We start from the raw sequence: 18,520 nt of genomic DNA on the forward strand, positions 1-18,520 counted from the left end.
TTTAGAACAACGCATAATTCTGGCAGAAACACACACACACACACACACACACACACACACACACACACACACACACACACACACACACACACACACACACACACACACTGTTGAGCAACTGGTCTGCGAGTGTGTAGCAAGTCTGTAAAGCCTCAACACTGCCCCCCCTGGTGGATACACAAGACACTACACCAGTTTTCCTAAATACTGCTTAGGGGCGTTTCTACTCATGGTTGCATCATCCATGTGAAAGACGGGGGACATCGCTACGGTCATCGATCAGGCGACAGTTAATCAGAATTCCATCATGGTCCTGTCAGGGTTGAGGTGGCCATTTTAAGTGACTGTGTCTGTATCAATATTACAGCTTTGTCATTCAGATATGTGAGAATCTTATGGATTATGATTATTTCATTAAACTGTGTAGATTAATGTTTTGAAAGTTTAAAAGACACGTTTTAACTGCATGAAAGTAAATAAAGCATAAATAGAAAAAACAGAATTCAAATGTATCAAATTTGACGTAATATGGACTTATGAATGCTCTCTGGACTTAATCTGTGCTGCTGAGTCCATGTTTGCAGCCAGATTGTTCAGTTAACCAGCTCTGGACTCAAACGCAGCCACCCAGAATACAAGTTCAGATTTATTTTGCTCACAGATGTTTTTCCACAGTCAAAGACTGACTTGCGACTTGTGAATTGTTTGAATGTCTTCCTTCCGGGTGGCAAGCGAGAGGGCAGACAGGTGAATAAACAAAGGCTGTTTGAAAACTACTTTGCTTCACAACTTTCTTTCTCTCTGCAGATTTTCTTTTTTTCTCTCCACAGATCCACAATGGCTGGAAGCATCTGCACAGAAGAGAAGCCACACAGAGCATGAGGAACAAACGAGACTACTACAATGCAACAATCTGACAGCGACTGAGGGAACTGTTCAGTAGTGGTGAGTGAGCGATTACTAATTGCTTCCAGGTGTGCAGGCGGGAAAAGCATGGGGGTCAGGAGAAGGCTCCACCTCTGAAATGTCGAAGCAGAATTACAAGCATACACGCCCACATGTAGAGATAGAGAAAATGAGTGGAATAAATCGGCAGGACAGCAAAGGAGGACAAGGAGACCATAACAGCACCAGTAGGTGTCCTGTTTTAGGATCATATACAATGGGTAAAATAGTTATTAAACATGTCACCAATTTTCTCAGTAAATGTATTTCTAAAGGTGCTATTGACATGAAATACTCACCAGATCTCGGCAACGGCCCATTCAATGCACACATGCATGTCCATAAATGAGAAATCTCACAGGAAAAAACTATTGAACGCATGAGGAAAGTGAGGTGCAAAAAAGGCATGGAAAGTTATGGCCCCAGCTAAACACTATCAGTAATTAGATAGCTATCCTGCCACTTAGTGCAAACTAATATCAGCTGGTCCAGCCCCAACTGAGGCCAATAAAAAAGTATCTTATTACCAAGGTTTCCCACAAGAAACATCTCATGATGGATAAAACCAGTATGTCGAAAAGTTGTCTTGAGGTGTCTTAAGACCTAAGCCAGCATTTTCCAATCTTTTGGAGACATGGTACATATGTCACATTAGAAAAAAATCACACGGCACACCACCAAACAAAAATGTCACAAAAAGCATATTGATAATTTTTCCCTGTGCACCAGGCATAGTGGAATTGATTTGGTTTGTCTCTTATATACCTTTTTTGCTGTCTTCTGACCACTACCCATGCTATTGTCTTCATTTGAGTTGGAATTTTGTCCAGGACCCAGGTCAGATTGACTACTTTTTCTTTTCAAATATGTATCTATTCATATTATGCGCTGTGTTGTCTCACCCGCAGCATGACTATGCAATTTCTTCGTCGTCTTCTTCTGTACTGGCAGTTGGCAACCCATTTAATTAGAGCAGGTAGTTGCATTGCCCTCTAGTGAAGAGAATGTAATTGTTCTACCGTTACGCTCACGTGTGAAATTTATTTTTTGCAGGGTTTTTATAGTTTTTTATCGTTATTTTTTTAGCGTTTTTATCGTTAACTCGGTTTCCCGGGGTCTTTTCCTGAGTGTTATGAATAGCAATACCAGTACTGGTTTTATTTTGTTGTATTTATCCGTGACACCTTAAAGGCTGGTCCGTCAAAATATTGTGGGAGATTAAACCGGTCGGCTCAAAAAGGTTGAGGACTGCTGGCTTGGAGTATCAATTAGGTGAAACCAGATCTTCCACGGCACATCTGATCATTTCTCATGGCATCTCAAGGTGTCATCACCAACAAAGGCTTCTGTATGAACTATTAAATTCATTTCAGTAAACATGTGCAATACTTTTCCGCTGTGTCATTTTTCTTTATTACTCATAATTTAATTAAAGGACATCTATGGCTTGACTTCTTTGCATGTTTAGATTGGACGAGTTGTTACAGACATCTGGTAATAGTTTTATGTCAATAGAACATTTAGAAAAACATTTACTTAATATATTTACAGTAAATTTGTTTGCAACAATTAGGAATAAAATAAAGGAATAACGTTGCATTTAAGAATTTATGTTTCTTCCTGATGCTTATCAGGGAACATTGAAATTATTAGATCCTATTGTAAATTTTTAGATCCTTCTACTATCCAGGCACACGTCTGCGGGATCTTCCAGGAATGGTGATGTTATTTAATTAGTTAGTAGGCGTGATTTTGTACCTATTGATCTCTAATCTAATCATATTGCATATTTTCTGAGATGGGCAGTGACACGTAATCCGATTTTTTTTTTCAAGTAACGAATAATGTAAGGGATTACTATTACAAAAAAGTAATTAGATTACTGTTACTTTCTCGTAAGCACACGGTGTTACTGCATTACTAAACTGTGATTTTGTTTGTGAGAGTTTCTCATGACAATGATGTAAGCATTTGTTTGTACGACCATGCAGCTTTAAAAGAGTGGAAGTACTTACATTACTTCAAGTTTTATTCTGTAAGTGGCAAAAACATTAGCGTCAGCTGCAAACTCTGCATGGGAAGCAAACTTCATAGTTCACCAAGTACCTAGCACGCTGCCATGGGAATGTGAAATTCACAGAGACGTGCTTTGGAATTTGTACATGCTTTGTCTCTAGGGGCCACTGTAGAAAGGTCTATTGCTTTGTTACGTATTCAAGTTGCGCATCATGTTTTTAAAAAGAAACATTAACTAACTAGTAACTAATTACTTTTTTCAAGTAACTTGAACAGCACTGCATATTTCATTGTACAGGCCTCCGAGTTGATTCCTCTGAATGTGCTTACTATTTGTTTTTGGATTATAATGAAAGGCTAGCTTTTTTTATCATCATCATCATCATGTTGGCAGCACGGTGGCACGGTGGTTAGCACTGTTGCCGCACAGCAAGAAGGTCCTGAGTTCAATTCCACCATCAGGCCGGGGTCTTTCTGTGTGGAGTTTGCATGTTTTCCCCGTGTCTGCGTGGGTTCCCTCCGGGTACTCCGGCTTCCTCCCACCGTCCAAAGACATGCAGTTTGTGGGGATAGGTTAATTGGATAATCCAAATTGCCACTAGGTGTGAATGTGAGTATGAATGGTTGTCTGTCCTTGTGTGTTAGCCCTGCGACAGACTGGCGACCTGTCCGGGGTGTACCCCGCCTCTCGCCCTATGACAGGTGGGATTGGCTCCAGCACCCCCCGTGACCCTGAAAAGGATAAGCAGTAGCGAATGGATGGATGGATCATCATGTTTTGTATTTGAGTCCTGCTCCTTGTGAACCCTAACATATTGACCCAAACTACATGATCATGCGTCCATCCTTGTTGGTTTGTCATTGGATGTGTAGAATCCCAGTGATATGGATTGGCAGTTTTGCAACTTCTCTAAGTTATCCTGTAAAAAAAGTGTCGTTTTTTTTTTTCTTATTTCTTTAGAACATGACTTTCACATACTGTTTATTTGCTGAAGATAGTTTTTCAGAGCTCCCCTTGTTCAGTTTCCTCAAAGGTTTTAAGGACACACTGCACACCATTCTGCACCACACCTTGTTGGTGCAAAAATACAATTTTATGCCTGTCAAATTGCTATCTTTATCTTTGATGGCCCATGAGAAATCATCGCTGATTACAGTTCTACCAGGTGCAACAGTGCTTCAAACATCTGAGCATTCTCAAATAATGTTTCTTGACTGTATCTTGCACACTTGGGACACTATTACTTTGACAAAAATCTGTCCGCAGAGACATTTGCCAAAGTTCCCTCTACAGACATAAACACACTTGCAAGGTGAACACAATAAGCTGCAGCCTGCAGTGAAAGCATCTGAAATCTCATCTGAATTTGATCTGGATATAAGCCACTTGAAATGAGAAGTGCAAATGAGGCCCCTGCTTATGCGTAAACGGTGGATTTCAGCATATCTAACTTTGACATCCTGAATCACTGCTGTTATGTTTCCTTGCCAAAAGTCCTATTCTGCTGCTCTGTAATTCAATGCTGGGGCTGTTTTTCAGACTTTACCATTAATAGTACTCGTTGTCCTTGTTTTTTTTCAGTCGTGGAGAGCATTCTAAGGGCCATCCTCCACCTAATTTGTATATTTAGCATCTAAAATTATTCCTCGGCAATGCATTTCTTTGATCGTTGTCCAAAAAACGTGTTTGATGTTGAGAGCGGGTTTAGCAGGAAATTCACAACAGGCCCTGAATGAATATTTCCGCCATATTTTTGGAAGGGGCAACTCTACATGGCAGTGCCAACAGCCACCAACTGTCTCCTCTTTGAAATTGTCCTGGAAAAGAAGGCCCGTAGTGGCATCTTTTTCCCCCCCTCCTAAAGAAGAACAGGAGCGAAGGGGGGAATACTCTTTTATGTTATTTCCCTGGTCTGAACATATCAAACTTCCTCTGTGACTCATACCACACATGGTTGATGCACCCAGAGGCATGTGTCACTGATTTGTTCATCATCAGTGACTATTCCTGTTTGAAGATAATTCAACATGCTTCCACTGCACCTGACTCGTTCTGCCTCGGCATCGAAATCAATTTTCCTTGACTCCCGTCTGTACATCCCACTCAAAGCTTTAGATCCTTTGCTGCCAGACTGCTGAGCTGTCCATCATGTGGCAGCCTTTAGCATCTCAGACAGTAATTGGATGGGTGCTGCACACAGGCAGTCTCCTTCTTTTACATTATGCTGTGAATATCTAAACATATGATGGGTATAGGGGAGTGCATTATATGGTTATAGAATGGCTCCATTAACATATCCACTGCTATGGGTTGAATCTTTAAAGTGAAAAGGAACACTTGTCTATACAGAGACAAGAGTTGTTGCAGGGGAAGCAAAGAAGGAGAAAAATAGAAGAAAATGTGAAAAAGAAACTGAAAAGAGAAGATTAGAGTGAGCATTTTCCATGCTTTTTGCAAGAGTAGTGCGGGATCGCAATGCAGCAGCTCACATTAAAAAAGTAGAACTTGCACAGAAAGTGAATACTCTAAATCAGCTTTGGTTATTTGCCCAAAGCCTCTTCAAGCTGTCAGGTTGTGCACATGTCCAGAAGAACTTGGCTGCTACTTCCACGGGAAATACAGCCGAGTCAAATGTAGCAACATAACTAGGTTTATGCCCACAATTACTTGCATCAAATGTTCAATTTATTTCACACAGCTGTTGTTTATACCTTATATGAGAGCCAGAGGAGCTATACTGAGGCAGCGATTGGCATGTCTACCAAAATTAATTTACAGCATGCTACAATATCACACTTCATACTAAGATACTTCTTGACAACTTAATATAATATTCAAACATACAATAGAAGGGTGGGATCATCTAATATTACTGTCACTGCAAATGGTTAAGATACTATTATTTACTCCTTACAAAGCTGTGACTTCATTATTTTGGCATTAGCTATGAAGTTGACAAAGATTTTAGGAATTTTAAAATGACTTCATCATGAAATATTTACCACCGCTGATTATTTGAGGCTTGGCAGCCATTTTCAAAAGCACCTCAGTGGACGAGCCAATTTTCAAATGAAAAAATTCCTGTGAAGTAAGCCATGGCCTCTTATTAATATTCCTCTATGCAAATGCCAGATGATCTAACCACACACTAAATGGAGGGGGCTTTCTGAAATTCATTAACTGATTCAACAACTCGAAAAGGAAATGTCTTTATCGACGTCTGAACTCAAGTTCAAGAACACCATCTTGTGCATCCTTGACGGAATAGAAGGGAGCTGGGGAGTATGTAGTGGAAAATGCAAACATTAATTGAAAGCTGTTCTGATGTAACTCTGAAGAAAAATTGCAAAGTTCAATCTAAGCTTTAAATTATTTGTCAGCAGTAACAGAAAGAGAAACTTTTTCTTTTGTTCTGGTGTGAGTGACAGGCAGGAAGACAAGTTGAAACTATATAAATAAATCCAACAAACAAGTTTAGGGGCAAAACTTGGATCGATACATGAAACTGTAAGATTTCAAATAAACTGTATTGCACTTTTTCACAATCACTGTCAGAACTATGATACAGCTAATTGCCTCAGGCATGCCATAAATGTAGATTTGAATTAATATTGAAGTAAGAAAATCATAATGACTTTAATGCAATTAAAGTGCAAGTGAGAAATTAAAAAGAGTAACCACAAACCTTTATGTATAATTTTTTATTTTTGAAAGCCTTCGATTAACATCCAATTTTAATCCAGGTTCTACAGACAGATTATAACTGCTTTGGTTACATGCAAGGAAACAGTCCTTATGGAGAGCAAACCAGTGCATGCATTTCTCAAAATCCAAACTTGAATATACTGGGTGATTGCTGCGTGCAGCAACAACTTTCATAATGTAGTACAGCTGAAGTACAGAAAAATTAGAATTAGTATTACAAAAAAATAGTTTTTTATCTTCAGTTAGAATAAAATAACATCATCTACCCATCAGAGGTGTACATTCAAGCTCTCTTTGAGCTGTCTACCTTGAGATAGCACCAAGCCTGAGGCTGAGGAAACTGGCAGAAGGCTACCACAGGCAACAAGACAGATGGCAAGCACAGGCGATTTGCCTTGAAAAAAGGAAACACTGATACTTACCCATATTTTTAAGCTTTTTTTGATTATACACCTAGCTGGACTGCCAAGTATTTCTATTTAATTCCTCTTTGTGTCTTTATTTTGCCAAAAGCCCATCAGAGACCTCATAAGTGACTCTAGTTATCAGAAGGACATAAGTACCAAATGATTTTCAGTGACCAAATCATGCCCTTTTAGCTGGACTATGTATTTGCTAACTATTTGATCTTTTCAAATTAGCTTTACATTTCATCTAAGCAAAAAATGCTTAACTTAACCTTAATCATTCATCAAATCTAAATCTTAAACCTGAACTTAGTTTTTCCCTAAACTAAGAATGGATGTGGTACCAGTGTTGGCTGTACTTCTAAATGCTAATTTTGCAGTGTTGCTTTTTGGAGCATTTTAAAAGAAGCTATCTAGCAAATAACATAGATTTACTAGCGGGATCTCAAGATCTCTGAGCTCCAGTAGTGGTGTGTTAATTTCTGCACTGTTAGTGGTATGGTACTTTGCAGCCAGTATATATTTCTCTGCGATTCACCAATATGGTCTATGACTGTACCTTGCTAACCACTTTAGCTAAGATTAGCTGACATGTTTAACAGTTGAATAAATTAGTGTCAAACGAGCTCATTTTTCATTTGTCAGTGCCATGGAATAACCCTTCAGTCCTAATGCGACATAGACACCAAGTCAGCAAGTCACTATGGTCATCCTTTTCATGCATGCAGAGGTCAATAAAAATGTGGTGGTGGTCCTATCTAGCTATCTGCTGAAAAGGAGTGAGCATTGCTTTTTTTTTTTTTTTTTAAGATTTTTTTTAAATGCAGTGTTTCAGGACAGTGGTATCCATGGCCACCGATAGGTTAGGTCCTGGGTAGCAACAGAGACATAAAAGAGAGTCATGGCACTTAAAGAATTCTGAAAGTTTATGGTAAAATTGTGCTACAGCAAAGAAAGTGATAGAAGTTCCAGTAGAAATAGAGCTTTTAAACTTATGCCTGTGGGCAAAGTCAGCAAATCTTCTGAGTTTTCTTTAATCTGATTTAACTGGATATTTTTACTTTTTATTTTATATCTCCTTCACCACTGGCATGAAAATCAATTTAGAAAACAATTCAAAACACATGCCCAAATAAGTGAAACGATGTATTTCAATATGGCTGCTAAGTAACGGGACTTGGTAGGTGTTATGAATTTGATTTGAAGCTGAGTATGTTTAGTAATACTTGGTAGATTTGCAGAATGTCGTTAGCTAAATCCACAAAGGAGTAGGGAATCTTAGAACCAGCAGCAACATAGATCAACAGACCACCACCTGTCCATAAAGGAAACAAATCTACTTAAACTCACAATAGAAATTATTATGGGACTTCCCACATCTTCCAAATTGCACTTTACTGCTTATGTATTAAAAAAATTCAATATCCAAATATGGTGATAGGTATTATTATCTATCAGTCTAAAAAAACAAGATAAATTATTTGTCCATTTTAAGGGTTATTTAAACCTTAATGTCACCATAAGATTGACATTTGTGGCTTTGAGTAATTTGATCCCCTAACTTTTGGATTTAAATGACTACCTACCTAACTATTGCCATGGTTTAATATAATCTGCTATACGGTACTAAATATTATACAGTCTAAATATTAGCATTGTCACATTTGTATTGTTGGCATGTAGCTGCAAGTAGGCATGTGTGGAGCCAAATATCAGCTAATAATTAGTGTCTGTTCCTTTGAATAGAGCCTAACATAACTTTCTGTAATTCCATTAAAGTTGCTAAAACAAAGAAGATTGGTGAGAACCCACTGCTGACATGGGCACTGACTAACAATATACCCACAAAAGCACAAATCCAACGGTAAATAGCTCTAGGAAAACAGAAAAATACAGCTCTTTCTCTTTTTTTAATCCTCTTCTGTCAGAGAATCTGACCTCTGAGGCCTTGCTCCTGTTACGCCAGGATTTGACACCCAGATCTGTTCTCGTCGTGTGCGTGATGCAGTCCCGCAGATTGTTTTCCATCCAATCGTAGCTTGAGTCCACATTGTTCCATACTTTGTGATTTCTCGCTCCACAGCTCTAGATGGGCAAAAAGTGTGGAGATCACCATAGCAACTGAACAGATGCTGTGCAGTGGACATTTGTTTCCAACAGCACACGTACACACATGGATCCAGCTACTTGTGATGTTCAGCACTCACTCCAGCCCTTGGGAGCACCAATGGACCAAGGAGGCTTCTGTGTTTCATGCACTGTTAGGTTAGTTAGAGGCTCTTTATCGCTGACTCCTGACAGTTGTGCCTACACTCCATAACCGAATGACGCTTGTGATCCTTTGAGATCCAAAGGCTTCCCATGGGAATGTTAGGGAAAACTGTGTCCAAACAAACTCATGTATTTTAACCAAAGGGAGCTGGCTAATTATGCTCAGTGCAGATTTAATATGATTATGCATGAGTGAGGTTTGGGAACCTCTGAAGGCGACATTTCTTTATTTGACACACCTCTTTGGGAACTGAGTTGATGGAGCTGAAAAACAGATAAACTCTGATATTTCTTTTTGTTTTGTTTTTCTTTCTGCTCACTTGTGTGCAGCCACATTGACAGCCTGCCTTGTAGCCCCACGGAGCAAAAAAAAAAAAGAAGGGGTTTTCGAAATGCACAGGTCCAGATTGCGGTTTGCGTTATCTCATGCTTGATCACTTCTCAAATTGCAATATCTCGGAAAGACAAATCGGTTCCTTCACGCTCTACGAGATTCAGGTTGGATTGTTTCATTTTGCGCCTAACTGAAAAAGTCATTTTACAGGTTGTTTTTGCAAATTGTGTTATTCAGAAATGAGCTATTACTTATACTAATATGACACAAAAGTCATTCTGACCAAAGGCCCCATATTTCCCAGCCTCATCGGAGCAAGTCATATTTACATGATAAAGATGTATTCAGCTACAAGGTCTACTTATACCTACAGCCCCCTTCGAGGCTTTTATCAGCTAGAATATAATATTGTGCTGCTGTGCCTCAGCTCTTTGCAGCCGTGCCTCAGATCCAAGACACCACTGGCAGAGCATGATCATCTCATTACACCAAATACTGAATTTTTAATGGCCATCATTATGGCCGGCGATTTTCCAGCAGCAGTTCTGTCAGAGCAAACAGGTGGAGAAGGGTTCTGTCAGGTCACCGTCTACACAGGCGAAATATCTCCACTGATTCCCCATTTATATACGTGTCTGCCGAATAGAAAAAAAGAAAAGAAGGGGGCAAAAAAAGGATAGGGAATAAAAGCTGCCAAGATGGACAGTGCATTTCAAAAGCCATCAGTTTATTTCGGGGGTAGGCTAAAGCTAATTTCAACAGCCCTCAAAGGATTTGCTGATATGATGTATTAGCCAGAGCAATATTATAGGCCCACTGTGCTCCTGTATGCCATTAGACTTGTTTGTGTTGCATTACGGATTCCATCTAATTTAAATGTACTCTGGTAATTAGGCCTTGCGGTAATTATAGGTCATAATTGTATTACTGCAAACTTGAAAATTGAGAATTGATAAATGCAGAGTTATTAATTGACTTCCAAATTCACCTCATATTTATTCATGTTTTTGTTTTTTTTTTTAATTTCCACAGCGGTTCACTCTACATCAGGGAGACAAGAGCCAGCATTCCAGACCGAGCGCCAAGAGCAAGAGACCATTAAGTCTTAAGAGACTCGCAGTAGATGTCGGTAAAGAAAAGGAGAGAGCGATAGAGACGGGGCAGGAGGACGAGGGAGAGAGAGCGAGAGAAAAGAGTCCGATCAATATTCAAACTGCAAAATGAATTTGACTGGAGCGAGAACTTCTCATCAAATGGGAAAAGAAATTGGATATGAAAGATGACCTGCCATAAAATCCGATATCCCACAATGCCATCTGTCAGACAACGGCCGGGGAATAATGACAACGGCTAATGAAAGTTGAGCCCTGGTTCGGCGGTGGTTTAAATCAGCTCCTCTGTGCAGCCGCCCCGTTGTGCTGACTCAGTGCCCTGTCCTCTATCCAATCCAGCTGCCACAGAACCAAAGAGCAGGAAATGCCTAACATTATTCCATCTTACTTCAAACATGGGCAGGAAGGGAATCAGGTAGCTTTACACAGGTCCTGGGAGAGGTCTTCAATTCTGGTCAGAGGTTAGGCGAGATAGAGGTAAGCCCTTGTGGAGCTGAAGGAGCCTTCAGCAGTGCAGAAGCTTGCTGTCATGGAGGCTTCAGCATTTGCCTTCCAGGTGATAGACAGTCTCAACTCTCACATTACTATTCTGCCCCCCAAAAAAGGTGAATTTTGTTGTCGGACTGATATGGAATCCAAATGTTGTTTTACCTTTATATATGTGCAAGGTTCAGGTGAGTCCCCTAAAACAACGGCTCATCCAAATCTCGCATTGCATTGGTTTCTCTTTCTCAAAAGTGAAATGCTAAAAACAGAGATATTTTACAGTATTGCCTGTGATTGTCTAATATGTTCCTCTGTGTCAGAGTCAAGTTAAACTTTTAAAGTGAAATTACAATGCTAAAAAAAAAAAAAAAAAGAAAGCAGCACTTCTTAATCAGAGTGTAACATCAAGTCAGTGAAACTTCTAGGATATTGATCTGGTCAGTTAGTATCAGAGGGAGTTGTTAATCAGTTTCAGGTGCTTTGGTGTTAATGAAATTAACAACAGCTGCACTAGAGGGGCAACAATGAGACAACCTCCAAAACACATAAGGTGACACCTGGACCCTACAGAGTTTGCACAGGTAGTCCAGCTCAACATGTACCATTGCCAGAAAGTTTACTGTGTCTCCCAGCACAATCTTAATAGCGTGGAGGAGATTCCAGGAGAGAGGCAGTTACTCTAGGAGAGCTGGACAGGACTGCGGAAGGCCCTTAATCCATCGGCAGGACCGACATCTGCTTCTTTGTTCCTGTACTTGTGCTACAATCAGCTGATTTGAGCTTATGAGCAAGGAGGAGGAAAACGGTGCGGCAGTGTATAAGGCTTAAAGATAGGAATATTCCTTTTATTTGCATTGCATGAAAGTAGTGCAATAGTAAAGTGCAAATTGTGTCAGCAGCTACTGAGTAATGCAAAACTATTTTAACAAGTAGTGTAATGAACTACTTTTTCCAAAGAGTAATTAAGTAACACAATACAATGCATTTGCTGTACATAAAAGATGCACAGAGTACCGGGCTGCTTTCTTATTAATCACCAGCAGGGGGTTTGCCATGTATTATGTGTGATGCAGTTGTAAGTCTATGGAAAAACAGTCCTCCTTGCTCAGTAAACTCACTAAATACATTTCTGACTTTATAGGTTCATTTGCTTGTTTAAAGTCATATTGAATGCAGCATGAAGACCACTTAGTAAATTGTGGTCAGTATTAAAGACAGAAAAGAAGATAAGTCAGGGTATGCCAGGCAAAACACAAAGATGATGATGGTGAGAGTGGCTACATCCATCTTTTACATATTGTCTGTGGTTAGCTGTTATATTACATAGTATAATGCAGTTTTATGCATTTTTTTTCAGGTTACTTTTGCTTCCTGCTTCCTGTTTTGAAGATTATGTAGCCTCTTCTCCTTGTTTCTTTTGCATTGTTCTTGAACAACAATTAGCACATCAGCAATTAAAAGCTTCATATCATAAAACAATAGAAGAAAATTGTAAACAGATGCGTGCCATTGTTCCAGTAAACCATGACCTAATGCTGCAGAGTGTCAAATGGAGTGACATGCAGAAGCTTGACAGAGGCTTTCGATCTGCAAACAGTTTAAATAATCACTTGGCTGTATCAAAAATAAAATCCTTAAATGTTTGTGAAGTTAAAACTTCAGGAGAGGAATTAAATGCAATTATCTGTCTCGCCTGTGCTCTCCCATCCATGTTGAACATGGCTTATTCTAAAGGTTAAGATATGTTATATCTTGGCAGTGGTTAATATTACAGTAGAAAAATAACTATGCAGCGAGAGAAAAGCCAATTGTTCGAGACATCGCACAGTCCTGTAGAGCACTGGCTTTGCTCATCTACTATATTAGCTCCAACCTTTGCAGCTGAGAATACACACATTATTAATGTACATTGCAATTAGGTGAATCCATAAGACCAGCGTGAAATTCAAAAGGTCAAGCTGTCGAGTTTGCCACATTTCTCCTGTTTCTATTAGTACAACAACCCAGTATGTGAGATGTGTTGACCGGGTACAGTATCTTTTCACGTTGTGAGTCCTAAAAAAAGTTAGAGCCTTGGGGCCTTAAATTGCAGCATATGTGTATGTCAAGTTGTGTATGTAAAGTTAATGGCCTTTTAAATAAACTGTCAATCGTACCAGTGTCTGCCCCCCCCCCAACTCACTCAAGAGCACATTCTTCTTCTTTTTCTTCTTTTTGTTACAAGCCATGAAAAATATTACCTCAGTTTAGGAAAGCTTCTTTCTCCTCTCCCCTGTGCCTCTGCCCACCCACGTTGACTCCATCCTTTGCGACACAGCAGATTTAATAATTGATCCTATTTGATCCTGCCTATTTCCATTTCAATCTGCACCTACAGCCATATGGGGACAGGGAGGCACGGTTGTGACCGGGAAATCACAGGAAGCAGTGACGCTGTATTTTGATAGATTGCGAGGGTGCAAGGTGACTGATGTCAGAAAAGACGGGGGAGTGCCTTATATCTTACTGTCTCATTCAAATATATACACTGCTGTTAGGCTGTCAACCTAAATCATGGCGCACTATTTTCTCTGGGCCAAAAGGAAAATTAGCAATATTGGATCTTCAGCTGAATATTGAATAGTTTACAGAGTTTCTCTTGTCTAACCTAATAGGAACTGCAATTAAAGATAGCCCACACATAAAAGTCAGAAAAGGGAAGAGAGAATTGGTTTCTCTATCAGCAGTATGAGGAGCATATGTTATGATTCATTGCAAGTAAAGTGTTCATAGATCTCTCAAACTAGATAAAACTTGGTGACATAACACTATTTCTAGGAGCATTTGTGACTGAATTTCATACTATTTATACTGTCACAACCAATGAATGACCTGAATACAGCTTTGAGGTGATCATCAGGTAGACATTTAGACCAGCCATCACTTTTTTCCCCTCAAACTATCTAAAAGCAGTTTCCTTGTTAAATATTCATGTTGCCCTTCTCTTTCAGGCTAAGATTTTTTTATTTGAAACGCGCAAGTGCTGTATCTGTGTTTTGATGGTGGGGTGTAAATGTAGTGTGAGGTCTTTGGCAGATGTGCAGGACCCAGGATTCAACAGATAACAGCTGTGTCCGTCACATGGAAGCTCCCAACAACACCGATGTGATGAGGAGAGCAGAATGAACAGGGAGAGGGAAAGAGGAGAATTTTCTTTTTTGAGGTGTGAGAGACTCTTAAGTGACGGCCCTCGATAGAAATGTTATATAACACAGATGCATGAAATCTCATTCATTTTTTCACGAGTTCCCCTTTTGTGTCCTCGCAGTAACCCACTCAGCAGCTCCTTACTTGAAAGCCAGAACTTGCACATGAAAATAACCTGCTTGTAATGAGTTCTATGTAATCTTCCGTAGGACTTACTTTTAATTGACAAAAGAACCATCAAAGGCAGCTTCATAGCTGGGACTAAGCGTAAATCATGTTTTAATTAAGGAGGATATAAGGATTCCTTTTTTCCCTCAGCGAGAAAGACTTCCCCAACGGACTGCCTTCAGATTCCACAGTAACATTACTCCAAATAGCTTAACTAGATGCTAATTGGAGGCTGTGCTAGCCAAGAGGAGGCTAGGTTTTTTTAATCAATCCTTTAAGAAAAAAGGGCACCGTAGTGCTCTTTTCTTTTAAAGAAGCCCAGTCGACTGGCCCCGAAACAATCCGTCTGTGTAAAAGAAAAGGATTTTGCAAACGTGACAAAACAAGAGAGGTTTGGAATATTGTGTCAGCAAATTATTTGTGGCTTTACCCTTTCATTCTTCCCTCAGAACTTTTCAAGAATACCACTGAAAATGAATTAAATTTGCTGTGCAATGTGGAAGAAATGTAGGGGAGAGACAGTATGGGAAGCAGTTAGCACTGCAGCAAGTTGGACAAAGACGGAGAGCGTTTGAAAGGAATTTTAACATGCTGATGACATCAAGAAAATTGATCAGAAATCTCCCCAATGTCTCCAGACAAAAAGAAAACCATGCTATTTTGTCTGGAAGAAGGTGAACCTAAAACAACAAAAAAATATGTATTGATTTTTGTTGAGCTATTGCAGCTCACAGTCAAAAGTATGATTCACAGATAACCTTGAGGTATGAATGGACATAACAAATCACCGCCCACAGAAGCCATTATCAGTGTGCGAGTCATTACCATGTCATTTATGTATATTAGGACGTAGGGGGGACAATAGGCCATCAGAGGGCCAGGTGGAGGAATTAAACTCGCAAATCACTTAGTATCTGCCACTTCTACTGGCAACACGTTAGCAATAAACACAAACTCATTATTGCAGTGCACTCCTTGGCCTATAAATGTCTCCAAAGCTGAGACAGGAAATAATGATGAGTATAGGCCTTATATCACCGTTTTTGGTCTGATAGGCCAGAAGGGAACCCACCCAGCATCTGTGTGTATTCCAGAGAAATGGCTAAAATGGCAGCTGCTATGGCCTGCAAGTTATTTGATTAGGGCTCCCTGCAGACCAGCCATGCTGCTAGAGAGAGGAGAGAGAGGCAGGAGAGAGGAGAGAATGAGGGGGAAAGAGATATGTGCTGTTGATGCACATGAGATACCAATAACCAGTCTCGTCTCTTAAAGGAATACTTTGATGTTTTTAAAGTGATCCTATTTAGAATATAGCAACAGGGTGCAAAGTAATTGGCTAATACTAACAAGCTTGGTTGGCAAAAGGTCATGCCTCAAACTTCAAAGTGAACGCATTAAACTTCCCGCATCGGTCACGTTGAGACCAAACAGTGACATCACCACTTTACCCGCTGCATTATTCTGCTGAACAATGGATGTTGCCATACAGAGAGAAACTCTATATCAGCACAGGTATAAGAGGAGAATAATTCAAAATGCAAAGCAGCAACATTTTGAGGGTTTTCTTTGTTCAAGTTTTTTTTTTTTCTTTTTTCAGATATTTTTATAAATTGAGCTTCTTCAAAAAAGAATTACGTGTGTGTCTTCGACATTGGTGTGCCTCGGTCAGCACACCAATGTATAACAAATTGATTCCTTCAGTCTGCATGTGAAAGCATGTTGAGCTGCCCTCGATGCAGCCGTCTGAATGTGAGTGCATGTTGTAACGTGGATTTTATTCAGTGGTTGAGAGGAGGCGGCAGAAACACTCAGCAGGACAGTCAAAAAGTCATGACCACACTGGTACTGGGAATGCCACCGTGCTTGTCCTTTTAATAAACACAAGGCCCGGGAACAGCTGCTGTCTTATCATACATGAAGCGAGCAGTGTTCATACATCGCGTAACGTTACTTTGAGTTAGGGAGGTAATGATATGAGGTTCATCTCAGTCCATATGTCCATCTCCAAGCACTTTCTCCCACACTCGACAGAGGGCAGTGGCACATACTTGTAAAATCACTAAACATTAATTTAGGATTAACTTAGGTTGTCTTAAAAAGACACCACAAAATTGCAACTGCTACAGTGTGAATTTTAGACAAGACGCTTACGCACAGAAAAAATGTTAGTATTATTGTGTGTGTGATTGCATGAATAAGACGTGTTGTGTCTTGTTTTACTTAATAGAAACATGTCTTGTCTTGTTTTTCAGTGTTTTCTTCCTCCACAGGACTGTCTCTGCCCACCCTTACCACGAAGAATTACTGAGAGCAATTTATCTTTTGTCTTACATCGTGTTTCTATTAGCCAAACCTGCCACCAGGTACAAAATCAACCCAACTTCACTAACCTACCAACCATCACTGCTATTCAAGTTTCCATCTTTGTTTATGTCCAAAGTTATAGCAGTGCTGTGCAGTTAAGGTTTTTTAGAAATGCTTTAGTCCAGCACATAGGTGTCAAACTCTGGCCCGCGGGCCAAATTTGGCCCGCAGCCTAATTACATTTGGCCCGCAAAGCAATACCAAATTACTATTAGAGCTGGCCTACTGGTATTATACAGCTAATATATATATATATATATATATATATATATATTGTTTAGTATTAAGCTTTCCTTGTTCCATATTCAGTTTTTCAGCAAAACGTGTTTGAGTCCATAAGAAAAGATTCATTCTTATATCTGGAGGAAGATTTTTTTTTTTTTCCAATAAATATTAATGTTAGCCCACGACTTTGTTCCAGTTTTGAAATTTGGCCCACTGTGTATTTGAGTTTGACACCCCTGGTCCAGCAGTCCCCAGCCCCCGGTCTATGAGTCATTCGGTACCGGGCCGCGATAGTTGAGGCTCGTGTGTGAAATTCATGGTTTTTAGGGTTTTATCAGTTTTTATTGTTATTTTTTATGGTTTTTATCCTTAACTTGGTTTCTCTGGGTCTTTTCCCATGTGTTAATAATAAATCTTCTTTTTTTGGTACCGGTGATGGTTTTATTTTGTTGTATTTATCTGCAAACCCTAAAAAGCCGGTCTGTGAAAATATTGTTGGACATAAACCAGTCTGTGGCGTAAAAAAGGTTGGGGACCGCTGCTTTAGTCAGAACATGTTATCATCTTTAGATGGTAATTAGCTGATGTCCTGCTAAATCAGGGGTCCCCAATCCCAGTCCGCGAGCGCCGGTGTCCCTGCAGGTTTTAGATCTCACCCTGGGTCAACACACCTGAATCACATGATTAGTTCTTTAACAGGCCTCTGGAGAACTTCAAGACATGTTGAGAAGGTAATTTATCCATTTAAATCAGCTGTGATGGATCAAGGCCACATCTAAAACCTGCAGGGACACCGGCCCTCGTGGACTGGAATTGGGGACCCCTGTGCTAAATTCTATTGCTACAGGTCATAAATCCTATTTTTCGCAGATGTCTGGATGATAAAGACCTGGGAGAACAACCACACTAATAATTTTACTGGAGCTGTTTTTGACTCTTAGTGGTGCCCCAGAGTTTGTTTGCTTTCTTGTTTGATCCGAAGTGGCATCTGGACCTTCAAAAGGCACTTAAAAAGAGGGGATGGAGTTACTTTTGAAGCCAACATGAAGTGGTCAGTCAACTTCAAGGAACTACAATTTGGGACAGTTTCACATATGCTTTATTTTTCCAGGGCTGGACGTTTATGCATGGAAAATAACTAATTCTCTTCTTCTACAGGCGACAAACTAGCTCAGTTTTGCAAAAAAAAAAAAAAGGCAGGAAATAGAGGCAACAGTTAACCTAGCTCTGTCAAATAGTAACAAGGTCAAACCAACAGCTCCTCTAAAGCTCAGAAATTAAGATGTCATATCTTGTTAGC

At 39.8% G+C, this 18,520-nt stretch overlaps 1 long non-coding RNA gene across 1 annotated transcript; it reads left to right on the top strand.

Annotated features, from left to right (window-relative positions):
* Window positions 1–791: 791 nt before the first annotated feature.
* LOC120735537 lies at window positions 792–13,066 on the top strand. Its single transcript, XR_005696295.1, has 2 exons — window positions 792–945; window positions 10,712–13,066. It is a non-coding gene; the product is annotated as an uncharacterized LOC120735537 (long non-coding RNA).
* Window positions 13,067–18,520: the final 5,454 nt, after the last annotated feature.

The sequence above is a fragment of the Simochromis diagramma genome, unplaced genomic scaffold (assembly GCF_900408965.1).
Source record: "Simochromis diagramma unplaced genomic scaffold, fSimDia1.1 OVJJ01000816.1, whole genome shotgun sequence".
In the NCBI taxonomy this organism is placed as follows: domain Eukaryota; kingdom Metazoa; phylum Chordata; class Actinopteri; order Cichliformes; family Cichlidae; genus Simochromis; species Simochromis diagramma.